Source organism: Pelophylax lessonae, assembly GCF_965119305.1.
Source record: "Pelophylax lessonae genome assembly, chromosome: 7".
In the NCBI taxonomy this organism is placed as follows: Eukaryota; Metazoa; Chordata; class Amphibia; order Anura; family Ranidae; genus Pelophylax; species Pelophylax lessonae.
The window spans coordinates 201,509,424-201,528,839 of record NC_138774.1 but is presented as its reverse complement, the minus strand read 5'-3'; the positions used below and the strand labels follow the sequence as shown (position 1 = coordinate 201,528,839).

The 19,416-nt window shown below is 41.9% G+C and overlaps 1 protein-coding gene across 1 annotated transcript in view; it reads left to right on the top strand.

Annotated features, from left to right (window-relative positions):
* Nucleotides 1-17,644: 17,644 nt before the first annotated feature.
* Nucleotides 17,645-19,416, top strand: part of LOC309559651 (uncharacterized protein) — a 43,168-nt gene continuing 41,396 nt past the window's right edge. Inside the window, exon 1 of the mRNA XM_082263000.1 lies at nucleotides 17,645-17,804. The gene's annotated coding sequence lies outside the window, so the exon portion shown is untranslated. The remainder of the gene's footprint in view (nucleotides 17,805-19,416) is intronic.

The window sequence follows — 19,416 nt, the reverse complement described above, 5'->3', positions numbered from 1 at the left end:
AATCCATCGCCCTTTACAGAACCGCTATTTTCATACTTACAAGGTGCACAGTATTGGATTTTAGTCAAAATCCTACTTTTAAAAACGCTGTCTGGGCGCGGCCATCTTGGATGTGGGCAACTGAAGCCGCAGTGTAATCTGCTATGTCCTTCTTCCTGATTCCAGGGAGAGTTCTGGGAGTTTTCCCTGATTTCAGCCTCCTGGGATGCAATGCAAAGGCGGAATTGATGTCGGTGGCCGCGGCCACAGAGGGGGGAGAAGGAGGAAGTACAATCAAAAGTGCCCTGAAAATAAGGTAAGGGACCGCCGAAAAAAATTGAAAATGCCCAATTGTTGATCAGCATAGCGAGCACTCCAGGAATCACTAAAGTTGCAAAATAGGCCGGAACTCCACTTTAAATTGTTCCCCTAAACATTGATGAGCAATGAACACTTACAGTGCAGGAACAGCCCCACTGCAAGGGATAATCTGTTATTTGCCCAGAGTTGGGCTTTAAGTCATGCAGTTTAGGGAAGTAAAAAAAAAGTCACAGGTTCTTGACTGCATACTTCTGGGTTAGTAAAGGCCCGTACACACGTACCGATCGTCGGCATACAAACGTCGGTGGACGAAGGATCTGCCGATTGTACGCGTGTTAGTATGGTGCCTCCGACAGATGTCTGCGCACAATCCGCGGACAAAAGTCTTTCGTGCAAACATGAAAATTTTTGTATGCCGGCACCAGAACGGACGATTGTTCGCCTGTCAGTACACAATTCGGCCGACAGACCGCAGATTTGCAAGACTGGGCATGCTCAGAAAATAGAAAACACAGGGAAAGTTAACCATTACATGACATCACTTCTGCAGTCGGCGGACAAAATTCTTGTGCTGTCCTTGTGCTGTCTTTGCACTTTTCAGCAGACACCGACATCCCGGGGAGAAAAGAGGAACATTTGTAAGCCGACCATCGGTACGTGTGTACGGGGCTTTAGTCAAAGCATTGAAACCAGAGGGTCAGCTTCAACACCAGACAAACAGTATTTTTTGAAGAAGAGGACAGCAAAGGGACACATTTACTGCTGTCTGGGCCCCCCATAATAGGGTTTCTGCTTACTTTCTCTCATGGAAATAGGTGACAAAACAGAAAGTAAGGCGAAATTTTAATGGGGACTAAGAATTTAAAGTAGCCTGTCAGTGGCATGGCTGCCATTACTGGCATCCTACTTAAACCCTTCACACCGGCCGTACGTAAATATGCAGCCCCACTGGAACTAGGCTTTTTTTTTCAGGTGGCCACATATCTGCATATCTCCCTTTGTGCTGGGAGCATGCCACACAGCGCAATTCCAGCGCAGAGACCGGGATCTCACGGAGAGCCCTGGGCCCCATGCTAATGATCAGGACCCGGGAACTACTGATTACCACCCCATTGTTTTCTTTCCCTGTGAATGAATGAGAGAGATACTTAATATCTCTCTCTCTCTCTGTGAAGAGAAAAAAAAAGTGTGTGTAAAAAAAATTAAATAAATAATAATAATATAAAAATTAAATTAAAAAAATACCTAGATCAAGGTTTGATCTAGGTCAGTGCCAGGGTTAGTGTTCGGGTCAGGGTCAGGGTCAGCATTTTTTTTTTATCAGTGTCAGTCAGTTTTAGGCAGGATACAAGAAAGCAAAATGGACACTATTGATTTTGGGCTGTACTACGGGAAATAACACCAACTTACATACACATATGTGGTATCGCTGCGATTTTCAGCAGCAGGAGAATTTAATTTGGGTTGTTCTTTGGTGAAAGGTTATAACAGTAGCAAGAACTATACATCTACATTTAAAAAATATATTTATTTTATTATTTTGGGCCAGTTTTACCTTAATAATAAAAAAAAATAAAAAAAGGAGATAGCCACCATAATGATATAGTAAAATGGTGATATTTAAAACCAAAAAAAATGGCCAATTTGTCCTGAAAAAAAATGCAGTATAATCCAATTGGATGCACAAAGTTGTGATCATATATACAGTTTTGCTAACACATGTCAAAGTTTAAAAAGTGTGCTTAGGCATTTAGATTTGTTTTATCCTTAGGCTCCAATTGGTTAATTTGCTAGTTGCCTGGCAGTATCTGGTTTCAGTGCTTTTGGATCACAGACCTTGAACAAGAATGCTATAGTGTCAGAATTTGTGTCTCCCACAACGCATTCACACTTGTACAGAAGCATTCTTGCGCATGTTTTCATGCATGATACAATTTCTTGATCATGTGACTACTGTGATTGCCTGTCACAGTGTTCACATGTTTAGAGCCTGTCCCACAGGCTTCTGATCAGGACTAAATACAGAGGGCTGTCCAGCCAGCATGCAAGGAGCACACATCGAGTGTGCTCTCAGCACAGAAACCTTGGCTGTCCATGAACGCATATGGGCCATGTATGTAAGTTAACCACTTAAGCCCCGGAAGATTTTACCCCCTTCCTGACCAGGGTTTTTTTGTGATTTTTTACTGCGTGACTTTAACGGACAATTGCGCGGTCGTGCGACGCTGTACCCAAACAAATTTGACGTCCTTTTTTTCCTTCAAACAGAGCTTTCTTTTGGTGGTATTTGATCACCTGTACGATTTTTTGATCACGCGCTATAAACAAAAAAAGAGCGTAAATTTTGCAAAAATAACAATATTTTTCACTTTTTTTTATATGAAATTCCCCCCCAAAAAAATGTAAAAATCAAAATTTTTTAACATTTTCGGCCAATTTGTTTTATGCTACATATGTTTGGTAAAAAAAAATCGCAAAAAGCGTATTTTGATTGGTTTGCGCAAAAGTTATCGCGTTTACTAACAAAGGGAAAGATTTTTGTCATTTTTGTTGTTTTTTTTTTAATGAGTAATGGCGGCGATCTGCGATTTTTTTTTTGCGGAACTGCAACATTGCGGCGGACAGATCGGACCCTTGACTGACATTTTTGACACTTTTGGGGGTACCAGTGACATTACTGCAGTAATCAGTGCTATACATATGCACTGTTACTGTAAAAATGACACTGGCAGGGAAGGGGTTAACTGTATTGGAGAGGGAGGGGTTAAGTGTGTCCTAGGGGCGTGTTTCTAACTGTGATGGGACATGTCTACTATTGTAAAAACAGAGATCAACGGTTCTACATAGTAGAACCGTCTGATCTCCATTTTTACACAGGGGAGAATGACAGGCGCTTGTTTACATAAGCCGCCTGACTTTCTCCCTCTCTACCGACGATCGTAGTGTGACCTGGCGGACATCGGGTCCGCCGGTCACACGCGCGGGCTCCTCAGTGAACGAGCCGGGGCGGGCGCGCGCTCGCCCGCTATTGGCTCAAAAGCCGGTCACAGGCTAGCGACGTAGATCTACGTCACTCTGCCTGGCCGGGGCTGGCTGCCCCAGTAAATATACTGTGCGCAGTCGGCAAGCGGTTAAAGCCCACCATCTTTGCAGCCACACATGCATTATGAGGGTGGCAAGAGGTATAAGTGTACTGTCAGCCACATTTTTTTTTTTCGTTTTAGATTTGGATAGCATTTAGAATAGAAGGTTTGAACCCCTGTCAGTTTTACCCCCTCTCATGCTATCTGTGTCCACAGTGGAGGGCAAATGATTTATAGCCCAAGCCTCTTCAATCAGAGATCCTGATCCATTCATATAAGTTGTAGTACCGCTTCTAGGAATGGCGGATCTGACAGAAAAGGGTGGGCTTACTTGGGCTGTCTTGATGAGAGCCTGTGACAGCCCCTTAGTTGTATTACCCCCACCGCACCCGTAAATTTACACGGGGTGGCAGTAGTGGGGTGAGAAGTAGGGGGGCAGTACAGAGAAGGATTACAACTAAAAGGAGGGGAATCAGCACAAGGGACACGTCATACATTTTTCTGTTTTTACCTTTGGCTGCACTTTTCACCCTCTTCCTGCCTAGGCCATTTTTTTTAATTTTCAGCACTGTCACATTTTGAATGACAATCACTCGTGCAAAAAAAAAAGAATTTTGAGATAGATAAAGCTTTTAGTTGTTTTTAGCCACCACTGAATTTTTTTATGTTTTGCTATTTAAAGGAAAAAAGACAGAAACTTTTAGTTTTTGTTTTAAAATTTTGCAAATAAATAGTCGTTCTTCATAAATTTAGGTCAAAATGTATGCGGCTACTTTTCTTTGGCAAAAATAACCCAAATCAGCATATATTATTTAGTCTATGTGAAAGTTATAGAGTCTAAAAACTATGGTATATACCGTATATATGCAAATGTATTAATACTGTAGCACTGACTAACTATCCTATTTCTTGAGGCCCTAAAATGCCAGGACAGTACAAATATCCCCCAAATTACCTCTTTTTGGAAAGAAGACAGAGCAAGGTAAGAGGCATGGTGAGTTTTTTTAAATTGTAATTTTTTTATTACAATTTTTTTGAAAATGAAGAAATTAAATAAATTGTGTTTTTTTTTTTTCCTCAAAGTTTTCATTTTAACAAGGTTTATCTCAGACACAACATAGGCATACTTACAATTACACCCCCAACACATTCTGCTACTCCTCCTGAGTATGGCGATACCACATATGTGAGACTAGCACAGAGAGGGGCCCAAAATTCAAGGGTCATCTTCAGCCGTTCCAGGGGCATAAATTACGCATCTAATTTCTTGACTACCTATCACATTTTTTGAAGCCCTGGAGCATCGGGACAGTGGAAACACCCACAAAATGACCACATTTTGGAAAGCAAACACCCCAAGGTATTTTCTAAGAGGTTTAGTCAATCTTTTGAAGACCTATTTTTTTCAGATTTTCTACATTAAAAACCTCATCTAAATTACCATTTATCTGCTTCATTTTTTGCCACAAGTTTTTTGGAACATGCAAAATAAAATGTAATTTTTTTTTTTATTTACATAAAGTTATCAATTAATAACATATTTTTAACACACAGTATGGACATACTTAGATTTACACCCCAAAACACATTCTACTACTCATCCAGAGTATGGGGATACCACGTGAGACCTTTTCACAGCCTAACTACTTAAAGAGACCCAAAATCCTAGGAGAACCTTCTGGCTTTTTAGGGGCATAAATTCTGTCTCTAATTTCCTGACTACCTTTCATATTTGTAAGGCCCTGGGTAGAAACAGGACAGTAGAAACACCCACAAAATGAGCACATTTTGTAGAGTAAACACCCCAAGGTATTTTTTAAGAGGCATGGTGTTTTAAAGACTTAATGTATTTTGTCACAAGTTTTTGGAAAATGTGGAAATAAAATAAAAATTACACAAAGTTGTCTATAAAATTGGATATTTCTCTCACACAGTAGGAACATACTTAGAATTACAGCCCAAAACACATTCTGCTACCCCTTCCTGAGTATGCCCATACCACATGTTTGATACTTTTCATTGGACTGATTATGTACTGGACATTGTATCTTGTGTATCACACAAATTAACCAATTATGTCAAAACCAATGTACTGTAACGGCCACCTCTGTACGAGTGGTCAGGGAATATAGCTTAGTGTAGTGTCACCTATAGCAGTCCCGTTCCTATAAGCCAAACCAGCCTAACCTATTGGTACATGGCTGCCCCCAGGAATGCCATGTTCACTGGCCAAGAAGTACAGGAGGCTGAAGAAAAGGAAGAACAGGAGTTCCTGTGGTTTCAGGAGTGCAGTTGTTCATAGGAAATGGCTGGGGCTGATGTCTCACTGTGCTTGGTGTGACAAATCACAGAGGTCATGGTAGTAAACACGGCCATCATCAATGCACGCCACTGTTTACTACTATTACTGTAATCACTGTGATTGGTCACATTGATCGCATGGTACAGGGTCAGTGACAACATTTGCTCAGGGCTTAAAGGTATGAGTGGTGAAAATTATTGTTGGTATAAGGAATGTCTTTTATTTTGGGGATTAAGCTGGCCATAGATGAATCGTTTTTTATCAGTAGACCAGTGTGCTGAACTGCACAGACCCCTCCATCCACACAGATGAGGGAAATGGAGGAATCCCCCCTGCCGGGACATTGTATTCTGACAGCAGGACCCAGTGTTGATCAGCAGTTGCTAATCAACAAAAGTTTTCCGATCTGTCCGTTTAACAGAAGTTGATCTACGGAACAACTTCTGCCTAACAACTATGGCCACACACTCATCGATTTCCATCTGTCTACTGTATAGCCAGCTTTACACAGATGGAGGGCTCTCCAATTCTCATAGCAATTTACTTTAATGTAGAGATGCCATTCTTTGCAACACTACAAAAGATACACAAGATGTACTTTGTTTTCTTTTACAGCCCCAACTGCAGTATAATGTACATAGAGCACTCCACTATCCCCACCACAGTCTCTCATGCTAGTGCCAAATATGACAGAAAGTCACACAGATGCTTTCTTATAGTGCTTTAGCCTGCCAGTGTAGTGAACCCAGGACACCAGTTCTGCAGGAGGTAAAGTTCACCACTAAGCCTCTGTATAACAGTTTTGCAAACTTAAAAGGCTGCTTTGTATAATGCCTTTTGTAACGCTTCCTGTGTAACGTTCCCCAGGGCGATCTTCCGCAAACAGTGATTGCTAGGAGAACATCAATAATTAACTATCTTATAACTAGGAGGCACATCAGCACTCTGCTGTATAATTACATCATCCTGGCATTTGCCGAGCATTAAGCCGTGTTTAAAGATATTCGTATGCAGTAGAATTTCCCTGACTGTACTATAACTGACAATATGTGCCATGACCAGATTGTTAAAAATGGACAAATAAAACCCCGACCAATGCTTTGCTGACCTGCTTCTAAAAAGTCCTAGTTGCTGGCATGTCATGCTGATCCTCTCAATCCAGTCATTTAAATCACTGGTCCGAAGCATGCATACAGATCTAGAGTTCTGATATCACCTGCTGCACATTTTGGGGATTTTTGAAGCCTTTGGATCGACATGATGGCCAGGAAACTTGCATTTTCCGAAGGCGATCAGCAATGGCTGCTTTCATATTTTTCTGATGACTGGTATTACATTATGACAGCTCATGGCTCTCAATCATTACTGTGTGGCGTTGTGTTAAAGTTACACTAAACTCTGGTTAAAAAGAAACTACATTTATGTAGTCCTTACTCAAAAAGTCCCTCGTATTGTTCTCTCTAGAGCAGCGATCCCCAACATTTTTGCAATGGGGGACGGTTTCTGGGAAGAAAATTTTGCCAAGTACTGGGGGGTGGGGGCGGTTGGGGGGAGTGATGCTGTGGTCAGGGCTAGACAGGGAATTCGGCAGAGGGTGATTTGTCGGGCGAATGACTGGTGTTAGCATTTCAATCATCCCGACACCATGCTTGATATGGTGTCAGGATGATTGAATCACATTATTTCTATCACTGCATTGTAATATAAAATGAAATAGTTCAACTCGCCATAATACAGAATCATTGGGAGCCCTGAGCTTGTCAATGGCCACCGTTATCTTCCACCAGATGCAGCGTGCCCCTTGCCATCATTGCCTTATGCAGCTTGTCACTTGCCACCATCACCTCCCACCAAATGCAGCATGCCCTTTGTCACCATTGCCTGATGCAGCTTGTCACTTGCCACCATCGCCTGTCACCAGATGCAGCATGCCGCTTGTCACAATCGCCTGATGCAGCGTGTCACTTGCCACCCATAGCCTGCAACCAGATGCAGCGTGCCCCTTGCCACCATCGCCTACCACTAGATGCAGCTTGTAACTTGCTACAGAGGCAAGGCACAGATCTGGCCAAGGTTACAAAAAGATTTCTGCTGCACTTAAGGTTCCTAAGAGCACAGTGGCCTCCATAATCCTCAAATGGAAGACGTTTGGGACGACCAGAACCCTTCCTAGAACTGGCTGTCCGGCCAAACTGAGCTATCAGGGGAGAAGAGCCTTGGTGAGAGAGGTAAAGAAGAACCCAAAGATCACTGTGGCTGAGCTCCATAGATGCAGTCAGGAGATGGGAGAAAGTTGTAGAAAGTCAACCATCACTGCAGCCCTCCACCAGTCGGGGCTTTATGGCAGAGTGGCCCGACGGAAGCCTCTCCTCAGTGTAAGACACATGAAAGCCCGCATGGAGTTTGCTAAAAAAAACACCTGAAGGACTCCAAGATGGTGAGAAATAAGATTCTCTGGTCTGATGAGACCAAAATAGAACTTTTTGGCCTTAATTCTAAGCGGTATGTGTGGAAAAAACCAGGCACTGCTCATCACCTGTCCAATACAGTCCCAACAGTGAAGCATGGTGGTGGCAGCATCATGCTGTGGGGGTGTTTTTCAGCTGCAGGGACAGGACGACTGGTTGCAATCGAGGGAAAGATGAATGCGGCCAAGTACAGGGATATCCTGGACAAAAACCTTCTCCAGAGTGCTCTGGACCTCAGACTGGGCCGAAGGTTTACCTTCCAACAAGACAATGACCCTAAGCACACAGCTAAAATAACGAAGGAGTGGCTTCACAACAACTCCGTGACTTTAACCACATCCCGCCCGCCCTATAGCAGATTGACGGCGGGAATGTGGTTGTATTATCCTGACCAGACGTCATATGACGGCAGCAGGATAATAAGCTCTGCGGGGCGCGCAGAGCGGCGATCGGTGATGCGAGGTGTCAGTCTGACTCCCAGCATCTCCGATCTCGGTAAAGAGCCTACTGACCAATCACGGCTGGTCACATAGTAAACAGGAAGAGCCTTTGATCGGCTTTCCTCAGTACGTGCCTGACAGGCACGAGTAAAGGAGTGCCGATCGGCGGCTCCCCTGACGGGGGGGGGGGGGGTCGGCACTGGTAATCAGATCATTGATTACCAGTGCAGACCCTCGGGGGGGTGCCACTAGAACCACCAGGGATGCCCACCCATGACCCCAGGGATGCCCACCCATGACCCCAGGGATGCCCACTATGGCCACCAGGGATGGCAATCAGGGCTCAGGGAGCCCCCCATTGCCCTCCCCATCAGTGCTGCCCGCCAGTGCCGTCCCTATTAGTGCTGCCCACCAGTGCCCATCATTGCTATCTATCAGTGTCGCCCACCAGTGCCCATTAGTGCCGTATTTAGACAATATATGCTTATCCCAGAGGTCAGCATTAACCCCCTTTCACCCAGCCTATTGTCAAATGATGGCCGAGCGGGAGCCTTGTTATCCCATGTGCCGCATTTCATCACGATCTGTCACCAGCTGTGTCCTCTGGGCACAGCCAATGACAGATCACTGTACCGGCCCGCTGTCGGTACAATGTGATAGCTGTGGCCAATCACAGCGAATCATATGACAATGAAAGGCTTTGATTCATGCCTTTCATTGTGTACTACTGTGATTAACTCTGTGATTGGTCACAGTGATCAAATGGTACAGACAGGGCCAATCACAGCTAATCACAATTGTAAACACTGAATAAATAGTTTTCATTCAGGAAAAAAAGTTGCTTTAACTGTACAAGACAGTTAAAAGCAATCATAGTGTGTACAACAAAAAATCCTGATCACTATGGTAACACTGTATTGCTCTGGTGTAAAAAATTGTAATAAAAAGAGAACAAATTAACATATTTTTAACATATTATCATCAGCCAATGTCTCTGATCACTGTCACATCAGTTATTTCAGCCAGTGTCTTTGATCACTGTCACATCAGTTATTTGCTGATGCTGTACTGCATTGGTGACAGTATATAAAAAATTGTGAAAAACTTGTTTTTTTCATTTTCTTAATTTTCCAAAAAATCGTGACGAAAAAATTACAACTTCAAAAAATTTGCCATGCCTCTTACTAAATACATGAACTGTCTACTTTCCAAAAAGGGGTAATTTGGGGGCTATCTATACTGTCCTGACATTTGGCCTCGAGAAATGAGGTAGGCCGTCATTACATCAGGATGGATTTTCAGATATATATATCATAGTTTGTAGACTCTATAACTTTCCTACAGACTAAACAATATACATAGACTCTCCTTCTCCCAGACTGACAATGCTGCTGTCAAAATCTGCCACACCTTGGAAGATGTAAGTTGTGAAGAAACGCATAGGACGGAGCCGACGTTCATGACGTCATCATGCAATCTGAAACCCGGAAGTGGCCTGCCTCAATACCGGTGTTCCGTGAGAATTACCTACCCGTGAGAAAAACCTACCCTCGTCACTTCCGGTTGCACGGCAGTGTGTTTAATGCGACGGTTTCATTAAAACAGCTGGTCTGCAATACGAGTCATCACCGTTCCTGTCCCTGTCACTTCCCTGATCTGGGCTGGTAAATATAAAAGCGGCGGCGGGTGTATGAAAACATAAATCACGGAGCCGAGAGCCGCTTTTATATTTACTAGCCAAGATCAGGGTAGTGACAGGGAGAGGAGCGGAGATGACTCATAGTGCAGCCCAGCTGTTTTAATTAAACCGCCGCCTCGGTAGGTTTTTAACACCGTGATAATTTCATACTAGTGCGCATGCGCACTAGTCTGATCCTCAGCTGCTCCATTACGTATCGGGGGGGTTTGAGCATGCGCACTGCGGCGCTGCTCAGCTGTTTCTGGCCGGAAGTGACGAGGGTAGGTTTTTCTCACGGGGTAGGTAATTCTTACGTTACACCGGAATGGTTTGTTTAATGTTTTATGCATGGAAATGACCGCTTTTGTGAGTATTGTTTCATTTTAATAAATTATTGGAGTTTTATGGATTTACACTATGTGGCTGTTTGGTTTTCTTTGCACTTGATACGGTGGAGTCCGTGACTTTGGAGGGACAGTAGTATACATAGGAGGATGTCAACAACATACTGAGCAGCGTGTCTCTCTTTTTTACTTCTTGTGATATGGAAGTGAAATCGATACTGTACTCGGGTGTTCTTCCAGTTTGGTTTACCTCCTCTGTACAGGTTCAGGCTCTTTTCACTTCCTACAATTAATCATTACGGTAATCATTCATTAATCATGCGCTTTTGATATGAGGACTTTTCATTTGGAATTTTTTCACTTGCTGGATTAACAGTTGAAGTACAAAAGTATATTTGATTCTGTTTATTAACACATTTAAATGTAATACCATTAACTCATACATATACAGTGCCTTGCAAACGTATTTGGCCCCCTTGAACTTTGCGACCTTTTGCCACATTTCAGGCTTCAAACATAAAGATATAAAACTGTAATTTTTTGTGAAGAATCAACAACAAGTGGGACACAATCATGAAGTGGAACAAAATTTATCAAAATTTATTGGATGTTTCAAACTTTGTTAACAAATAAAAAACTGAAAAATTGGGCGTGCAAAATTATTCAGCCCCTTTACTTTCAGTGCAGCAAACTCTCTCCAGAAGTTCAGTGAGGATCTCTGAATGATCCAATGTTGACCTAAATGACTAATGATGATAAATAGAATCCACCTGTGTGTAATCAAGTCTCCGTATAAATGCACCTGCACTGTGATAGTCTCAGAGGTCCGTTTAAAGCGCAGAGAGCATCATGAAGAACAAGGAACACACCAGGCAGGTCCGAGATACTGTTGTGGAAAAGTTTAAAGCCGGATTTGGATACAAAAAGATTTCCCAAGCTTTAAACATCCCAAGGAGCACTGTGCAAGCGATAATATTGAAATGGAAGGAGTATCAGACCACTGCAAATCTACGAAGACCTGGCCGTCCCTCTAAACTTTCAGCTCATACAAGGAGAAGACTGATCATAAATGCAGCCAAGAGGCCCATGATCACTCTGGATGAACTGCAGAGATCTATAGCTGAGGTGGGAGATTCTGTCCATAGGACAACAATCAGTCATATACTGCACAAATCTGGCTTTTATGGAAGAGTGGCTAGAAGAAAGCCATTTCTTAAAGATATCCATAAAAAGTGTAGTTTAACGTTTGCCACAAGCCACCTGGGAGACACACCAAACATGTGGAAGAAGATGCTCTGGTCAAACCAAAATCGAACTTTTTGGCAACAATGCAAAACGTTATGTTTGGCGTAAAAGCAACACAGCTCATCACCCTGAACACACCATCCCCACTGTCAAACATGGTGGTGGCAGCATCATGGTTTGGGCCTGCTTTTCTTCAGCAGGGACAGGGAAGATAGTTAAAATTGATGGGAAGATGGATGGAGCCAAATACAGGACCATTCTGGAAGAAAACCTGATGGAGTCTGCAAAAGACCTGAGACTGGGACGGAGATTTGTCTTCCAACAAGACAATGATCCAAAACATAAAGCAAAATCTACAATGGAATGGTTCACAAATAAACATATCCAGGTGTTAGAATGGCCAAGTCAAAGTCCAGACCTGAATCCAATCGAGAATCTGTGGAAAGAACTGAAAACTGCTGTTCACAAACGCTCTTCATCCATCCTCACTGAGCTCGAGCTGTTTTGCAAGGAGGAATGGGCAAAAATTTCAGTCTCTCGATGTGAAAAACGGATAGAGACATACCCCAAGCAACTTACAGCTGTAATCGCAGCAAAAGGTGGCGCTACAAAGTATTAACTTAAGGGGGCTGAATAATTTTGCACGCCCAATTTTTCAGTTTTTTATTTGTTAACAAAGTTTGAAATATCCAATAAATTTTGTTCCACTTCATGATTGTGTCCCACTTGTTGATTCTTCACAAAAAATTACAGTTTTATATCTTTATGTTTGAAACCTGAAATGTGGCAAAAGGTCACAAAGTTCAAGGGGGCCGAATACTTTCGCCAAGGCACTGTATATATATATATATATATATATATATATATATATATACAGTGGGTACGGAAAGTATTCAGACCCCCTTAAATTTTTCACTCTTTGTTATATTGCAGCCATTTGCTAAAATCATTTAGGTTCATTCTTCTTCCTCATGAATGTACACATAGCACCCCATACTGACAGAAAAACACAGAATTGTTGACATTGTTGCAGATTTATTAAAAAAGAAAAACTGAAATATCACATGGTCCTAAGTATTCAGACCCTTTGCTGTGACACTCATATATTTAACTCAGATGCTTTCCATTTCTTCTGATCATCCTTGAGATGGTTCTACACCTTCATTTGAGTCCAGCTGTGTTTGATTATACTGATTGGACTTGATTAGGAAAGCCACACACCTGTCTATATAAGACCTTTCAGATCACAATGCATGTCAGAGCAAATGAGAATCATGAGGTCAAAGGAACTGCCTGAAGAGCTCAGAGACAGAATTGTGGCAAGGCACAGATCTGGCCAAGGTTACAAAAATATTTCTGCTGCACTTAAGGTTCCTAAGAGCACAGTGGCCTCCATAATCCTCAAATGGAAGACGTTTGGGACGACCAGAACCCTTCCTAGAGCTGGCCGTCCGGCCAAACTGAGCTATCGGGGGAGAAGAGTCTTGGTGAGAGAGGTAAAGAAGAACCCAAAGATCACTGTGGCTGAGCTCCAGAGATGCAGTCAGGAGATGGGAGAAAGTTGTAGAAATTCAACCATTACTGCAGCCCTCCACCAGTCGGGGCTTTATGGCAGAGTGGCCCGACGGAAGCCTCTCCTCAGTGTAAGACACATGAAAGCCCGCATGGAGTTTGCTAAAAAACACCTGAAGGACTCCAAGATGGTGAGAAATAAGATTCTCTGGTCTGATGAGACCAAAATATAACTTTTTGGCCTTAATTCTAAGCGGTATGTGTGGAGATAACCAGGCACTGCTCATCACCTGTCCAATACAGTCCCAACAGTGAAGCATGGTGGTGGCAGCATCATGCTGTGAGGGTGTTTTTCAGCTGCAGGGACAGGACGACTGGTTGCAATCGAGGGAAAGATGAATGCGGCCAAGTACAGGGATATCCTGGACAAAAACCTTCTCCAGAGTGCTCTGGACCTCAGACTGGGCCGAAGGTTTACCTTCCAACAAGACAATGACCCTAAGCACACAGCTAAAATAAAGAAGGAGTGGCTTCACAACAACTCAGTGACTGTTCTTGAATGGCCCAGCCAGAGCCCTGACTTAAACCCAATTGAGCATCTCTGGAGAGACCTAAAAATGGCTGTCCACCAACGTTTACCATCCAACCTGACAGAACTGGAGAGGATCTGCCAGGAGGAATGGCAGAGGATCCCCAAATCCAGGTGTGAAAGACTTGTTGCATCTTTCCCAAAAAGACTCCTGGCTGTATTAGATCAAAAGGGGGCTTCTACTAAATACTGAGCAAAGGGTCTGAATACTTAGGACCATGTGATATTTCAGTTTTTCTTTTTTAATAAATCTGCAACAATGTCAACAATTCTGTGTTTTTCTGTCAGTATGGGGAGCTATGTGTACATTCATGAGGAAGAAGAATGAACTTAAATGATTTTAGCAAATGGCTGCAATATAACAAAGAGTGAAAAATTTAAGGGGGTCTGAATACTTTCCGTACCCACTGTATATATATATATACACACACAGTATTATAATATATACAGTAAATTATTATACATTTATGTTTGTTATCCACTTAATTCTTGTCAACTTATATCAGTTGATGTGCTAGCAGCTTATATTCATCCTGAAGCGCAGTTGAAGACGAAGCTTTTTCTGGCACTTTTTGTTTACAAGTTAAAAATCAGTATTTTCTGCTAGAAAATTTCTTGCAAGCCCTAAACATTATTTATTTTTTTTTTTAAAGCTGAGACCCTAGGGAATAAAATGGCGATCATTGTAGTTTTTTATGTCACATGGTATTTGCGCAGCAGTTTATCAAATGCTATTTCTTGGAAAAAATACATTTTAATATCCTTAAAAAACAAAAAACACAGTATATACCCCAATGTTTTTGTATAATATGAAAGATGATATTACCCCGAGTAAATAGATACCTAACATGTCACAAATTAAAATTGTGCATGCTCATGGAATGGCAACAAACTACTGTACCTAAAAATCTCCATAGGTGATGCTTTAAACGCCTTTACAGGTCACCAATTTAGAGCTACAGACTAGGTCCAGCGCTAGAATTATTGCTCTCGCTCTACCATTCACGGCGATACCTTACATGTGTGGTGCGAACACTATTTGCATATGTTCACTCAACTTACTATGCTTTCGTTTTTACGTGCAAGCATACGTGGGGGTGCTTTAAATTATTTTATTTTTTTATTTTTACAATGACCCTTTAATTTTGTTTTTATCACTTTTATTCCTATTATCAAGAATGAAAACATCCCTTTTAATAGCAATAAGGATGACAGGTCCTGTTTATGGAGAGATCTGGGGTAAAAAAAAAAACCCCAAATCTCTACTTTTATCTTTAAAAGCAAAAGATCAAAAAAAACATTTTTTTTTATCTTTTGCATTTAAAAAAAAAATGTTTACTTCCACCCTGTAATGGAAGTGATGCCATGATGTCACTAAGGTCCTCTAAGGCCACAGCGGCTATTGAAGATGATCTAGTCTTTTATCGCCTCTGTGATCAGCCAGTGGTAAAATGGTAAACCCAAAAGACTCATCCTGCCGCTTTTGAAAGCGGTCCAGCAGCTCATGAGCCGCTCAGAACGCTTTTAAGAGAAAGACAGCCGCTGGCTGAAAAAAAACACTGAAATTACACACTGCAGCGCTTAGTGAGGAGAGCTCTGAGAGCTGATTGGAGGGAAAGGAACACGCCCTACTCCACACAGCACACAGGAAAAGAGCTGAGGCTGTCAATTAGATGGAGGTCCCGCCCCTGTCACATTTTTTTCCTTGGTGTGATTAAAACTTGTCAGAAGTCATTCATTCTGATAGCAGAGGAATGAAGCAGCAGACACTTAGGCCCCTTTCAGACTTGTCCTGCGACTTGGGACTGCAAAGTCGCATGACAAGTCATACCCCATGCTTTCCAATGAGTACCATTCATATCTATGCAACTTCATAGTTGTCCCTGCACTACTTTGGTCTGACTTTGATGCGACTTAAGGTCCATTGCATCAAAATCATTTGACAAAGTTGTGTCAAAGTCACGCGACTTTAAGGTCATACAAGTGTGAATGGCGCCTTAGTGCTCTGGATTCAGACAAGTACACACTATAGGGCAGTGATGGCAAACCTTGGCACCCCAGATGTTTTGAAACTACATTTCCCATGATGCTTATGCACTCTACAGTGTAGTTGAGTATAATGGGAAATGTAGTTCCAAAACATCTGGAGTGCCAAGGTTTGCCATCACTGCTATAGGGGATATGCTTTGTTCATATTGCATGTCTGAGGTTTACAAACACTTTAGAAAAAAAACAAATGTTTTAGCTTTAGAACCATTTTAATAAGAGGAAGGCAGCAAGTGATTTATACTAGCAGCGCTAACTCATTGCTGTAATATCGTAACAGAGGCATGGACTCCAGAGAGAGAGAGATATCATTTTGTCCCTGTACAAATCATTAGTAAGACCTCATCTGGAATATGCAGTTCAGTTTGGGGCACCAGTTCTTAAAATGGATATCGGGGAACTGGAGAAAGTGCAGAGAAGGGCAACCAAACTGATAAGAGGCATGGAGGAGCTCAGCTATGAGAAAAGATTAGAGGAACTGAATTTATTCTCTGTTGAGAAGAGGAGATTATGGAGGGGATATGATCAACTAGTATAAATACATAAGGGGTCCATATAGTGAACTTTAAGGTCATTACAGAGGACAAGAGTGTACTCTTTAGAGGAACTGAATTTATTCTCTCTTGAGAAGAGGAGATTAATGGGGGAATATGATCAACATGTACAAATATATAAGGGGTCCATATAGGGAACTTTAAGGTCATTACAAGGGGGCACTCTTTATGTCTAGAGGAAAAGAGATTTAATCTACAAATACGGAAGGGTTTCTTCACCGTAAGAGCTGTGAAAATGTGGAATAGACTCCCTCCAGAGGTGGTTCTGGCCAGCTCACTACATTTCTTTAAAAAAGGCCTGGATTCTTTCCTAGGTGTACATAATATAAATGGGTACTAATATTCATAGGTAAAGTTGATCCAGGGAATATCTGATTGCCTCTCGGTGGATCAGGAAGGATTTTTTTTTTCCCTGCTGTAGCAAATTGGATCATGCTTTGCTGGGTTTTTTTTTTTTTTTTTGCCTTCCTCTAGATCAAGAGGGGGTATAAGATTGTGTATATGGGATTGTATGGTTGGGTTTTCTTTACTGTTTTTTGTTTTTTATTGGTTGAGCCAGATGGACTTGTGTCTTTTTTTTTCAACCTGACTAACTACGTAACTGCGTATATGGGTGGAGCTTAAAGTAATAGAAAACAAAGCCAACGTGAAAAGCATCCAATAGAATTTGCCACTCTTTGGCTAATTTGCCACTCTTTAGCTTTTCAGCTAAATGTTTTTTTTTCCTTAGTTACTTGTGCCACTCTCACAGTGAAGCTGAACAAATTTAATACAACAGGACAAGAACAACTGGGAATTGGAGGTTTGCAGCTTCAGTCTGAGGCTTTTCACACAGGTAACTGCCATCTGCAGTACACCAACCAAGCAGAAATCCCCATTCGGACTGCTTTAAACTGCCAAAGTTAGCAAGTGTAGGCTGTCGCACATTCTGCATTTTACGCTGCTGATTAGTTTTTACATCAAACACATTTTGATAACATTGTGTGTGTTGGTGCTTTCCTGTTATTGTGTATGTTATCACTTTCCAACTTCCATATCCCTCTCATCTCTCCGTCTATCTCTCCCTCCCTCTCTCCTCTCAGGATACAGTGACGCCAACGAATGCTTTTTAACACCATCCACAGTTTAATGATGTGAGTGGAAGAGGAGAAGGGTGTGAATGCCGACACCAGCTCTGCGTGGAGGAATATACTACAGTGGCTCATCGCTGACATAGTCCCTGCACTCCCTGCATCTCACAGAGGTGGGTACATCTTACTTACCTACATCACCTCTAGGTGGATTCATGAATGACACGAGACACCTGCAGTTGTGGAAGAACTACAAATGCCAGCAGGTCCATCTTGAATTGCAGCCTCTTCCTCAGTGACTGCTACTATTGTAGTTCATGCAACCCTGTACAGTTGATACATATAGTTTCCTTAGCCAAGTGTACATGTTAATGCATTGAGCATACACCCCCAGCACCGACCAAAATGTGACAGTGCAGGAAAATGCATTTCGGATGATTGGTCCATACCCCAAGATTGATCGGCTAGGGGGTGCCAGCAAAGATTGCAGAGAGGCCATTGACATCTGACCACTTCCCAAGCCAGGCGTGATTGGGTGACTGATCTCATTTCTACAGCTATCCTCGCAGACCTTGAGGGGCAATTTACTAAAGTATAACACGTGCGCTATTTTGGCTGTAGTTTTATATGTGCTAAATTTTACAATCCATTTTCTGCTTTTTACCCCGTCACTAATTTCACTTTTGCATGGATCAGCTGATATGGTATAGTATGGATTGTTGAAGTATGTATATAGGTAGTATGGATTGTTTCGGTGTGTAAAAGTCAATTTACAAAGAGTTAAGGCAGGTTTTTACATATTAATACATTTACATCTAGCTGGTGTTAATCTTCACGTTCTAGGAGGTGTCTATTGAGGCGAGCAGGAAAAGCAGTCATTTCAAGTGGAGATAAAATGACAATAAACAAGACAAATAATGGTTTGCAGCAATTAAATAACTGTTTAATGCATTAAAAGGTATATTATTGATTCTCTATCTACTGTACAGTATACCAAATTGGTGAAAGGAACATTTCTATGTGTGATGAATAAACAAATGCAGTTAAAATAACTCTTGCAACATAGTAAATAGACTATTTTATTTATTATTAATTGGTAATGTATTACACTTATGCATTAAATAAATGTGATAGTTGATTAATCGTTTAGGCAGATCTGACTCTAAGTGATTTTGAGGGTTTTAGTACACCATAAGGACTTGCATGGATCTGTATGTATATGCCTGCACCTAACACACACCCATAGTCCTTTGTTGAACCTACTATATCCATAACCTTGCCTGATGGCTGATTATGCCACCGCCATGTTAACAGGGAGCTCAAAGCTGCCTTGCTTGAAGGGGAGATGTCATATATATATAGATAGAGATGGATGTTACCAAATACTGTAATTATAGGGACTGCAGTTATATATGGCTTACTTAAAGTGTACCTGTGCCCAGACTATAGACCTGAAAGTATTTGTATATTCTTAAAGAAGAATTCCAGACATGATATATTTTTACATATACCCTTTGCATAGTTGCGTAACAGTGATTAGTGTCCATAATAAATCAAAAAATGTCAAAAATCCACATGTGATGAAATGATAAAAAAAGTCCTTGAATGGAAATCACCACCATCCACCACCTTGAAGTTGTGATCTTTAGTGACACCACAACCACCAAAAGCAGAAAGGTTTCAGGTGGAGAGCATGACGTTGCCGCCCCACTAAAGTATCTCTGAATGGCGCCAAGTCTGAGCTTCTGACTGGCATCAGGCCGGCTGCTCAGCACAGGACCCGGA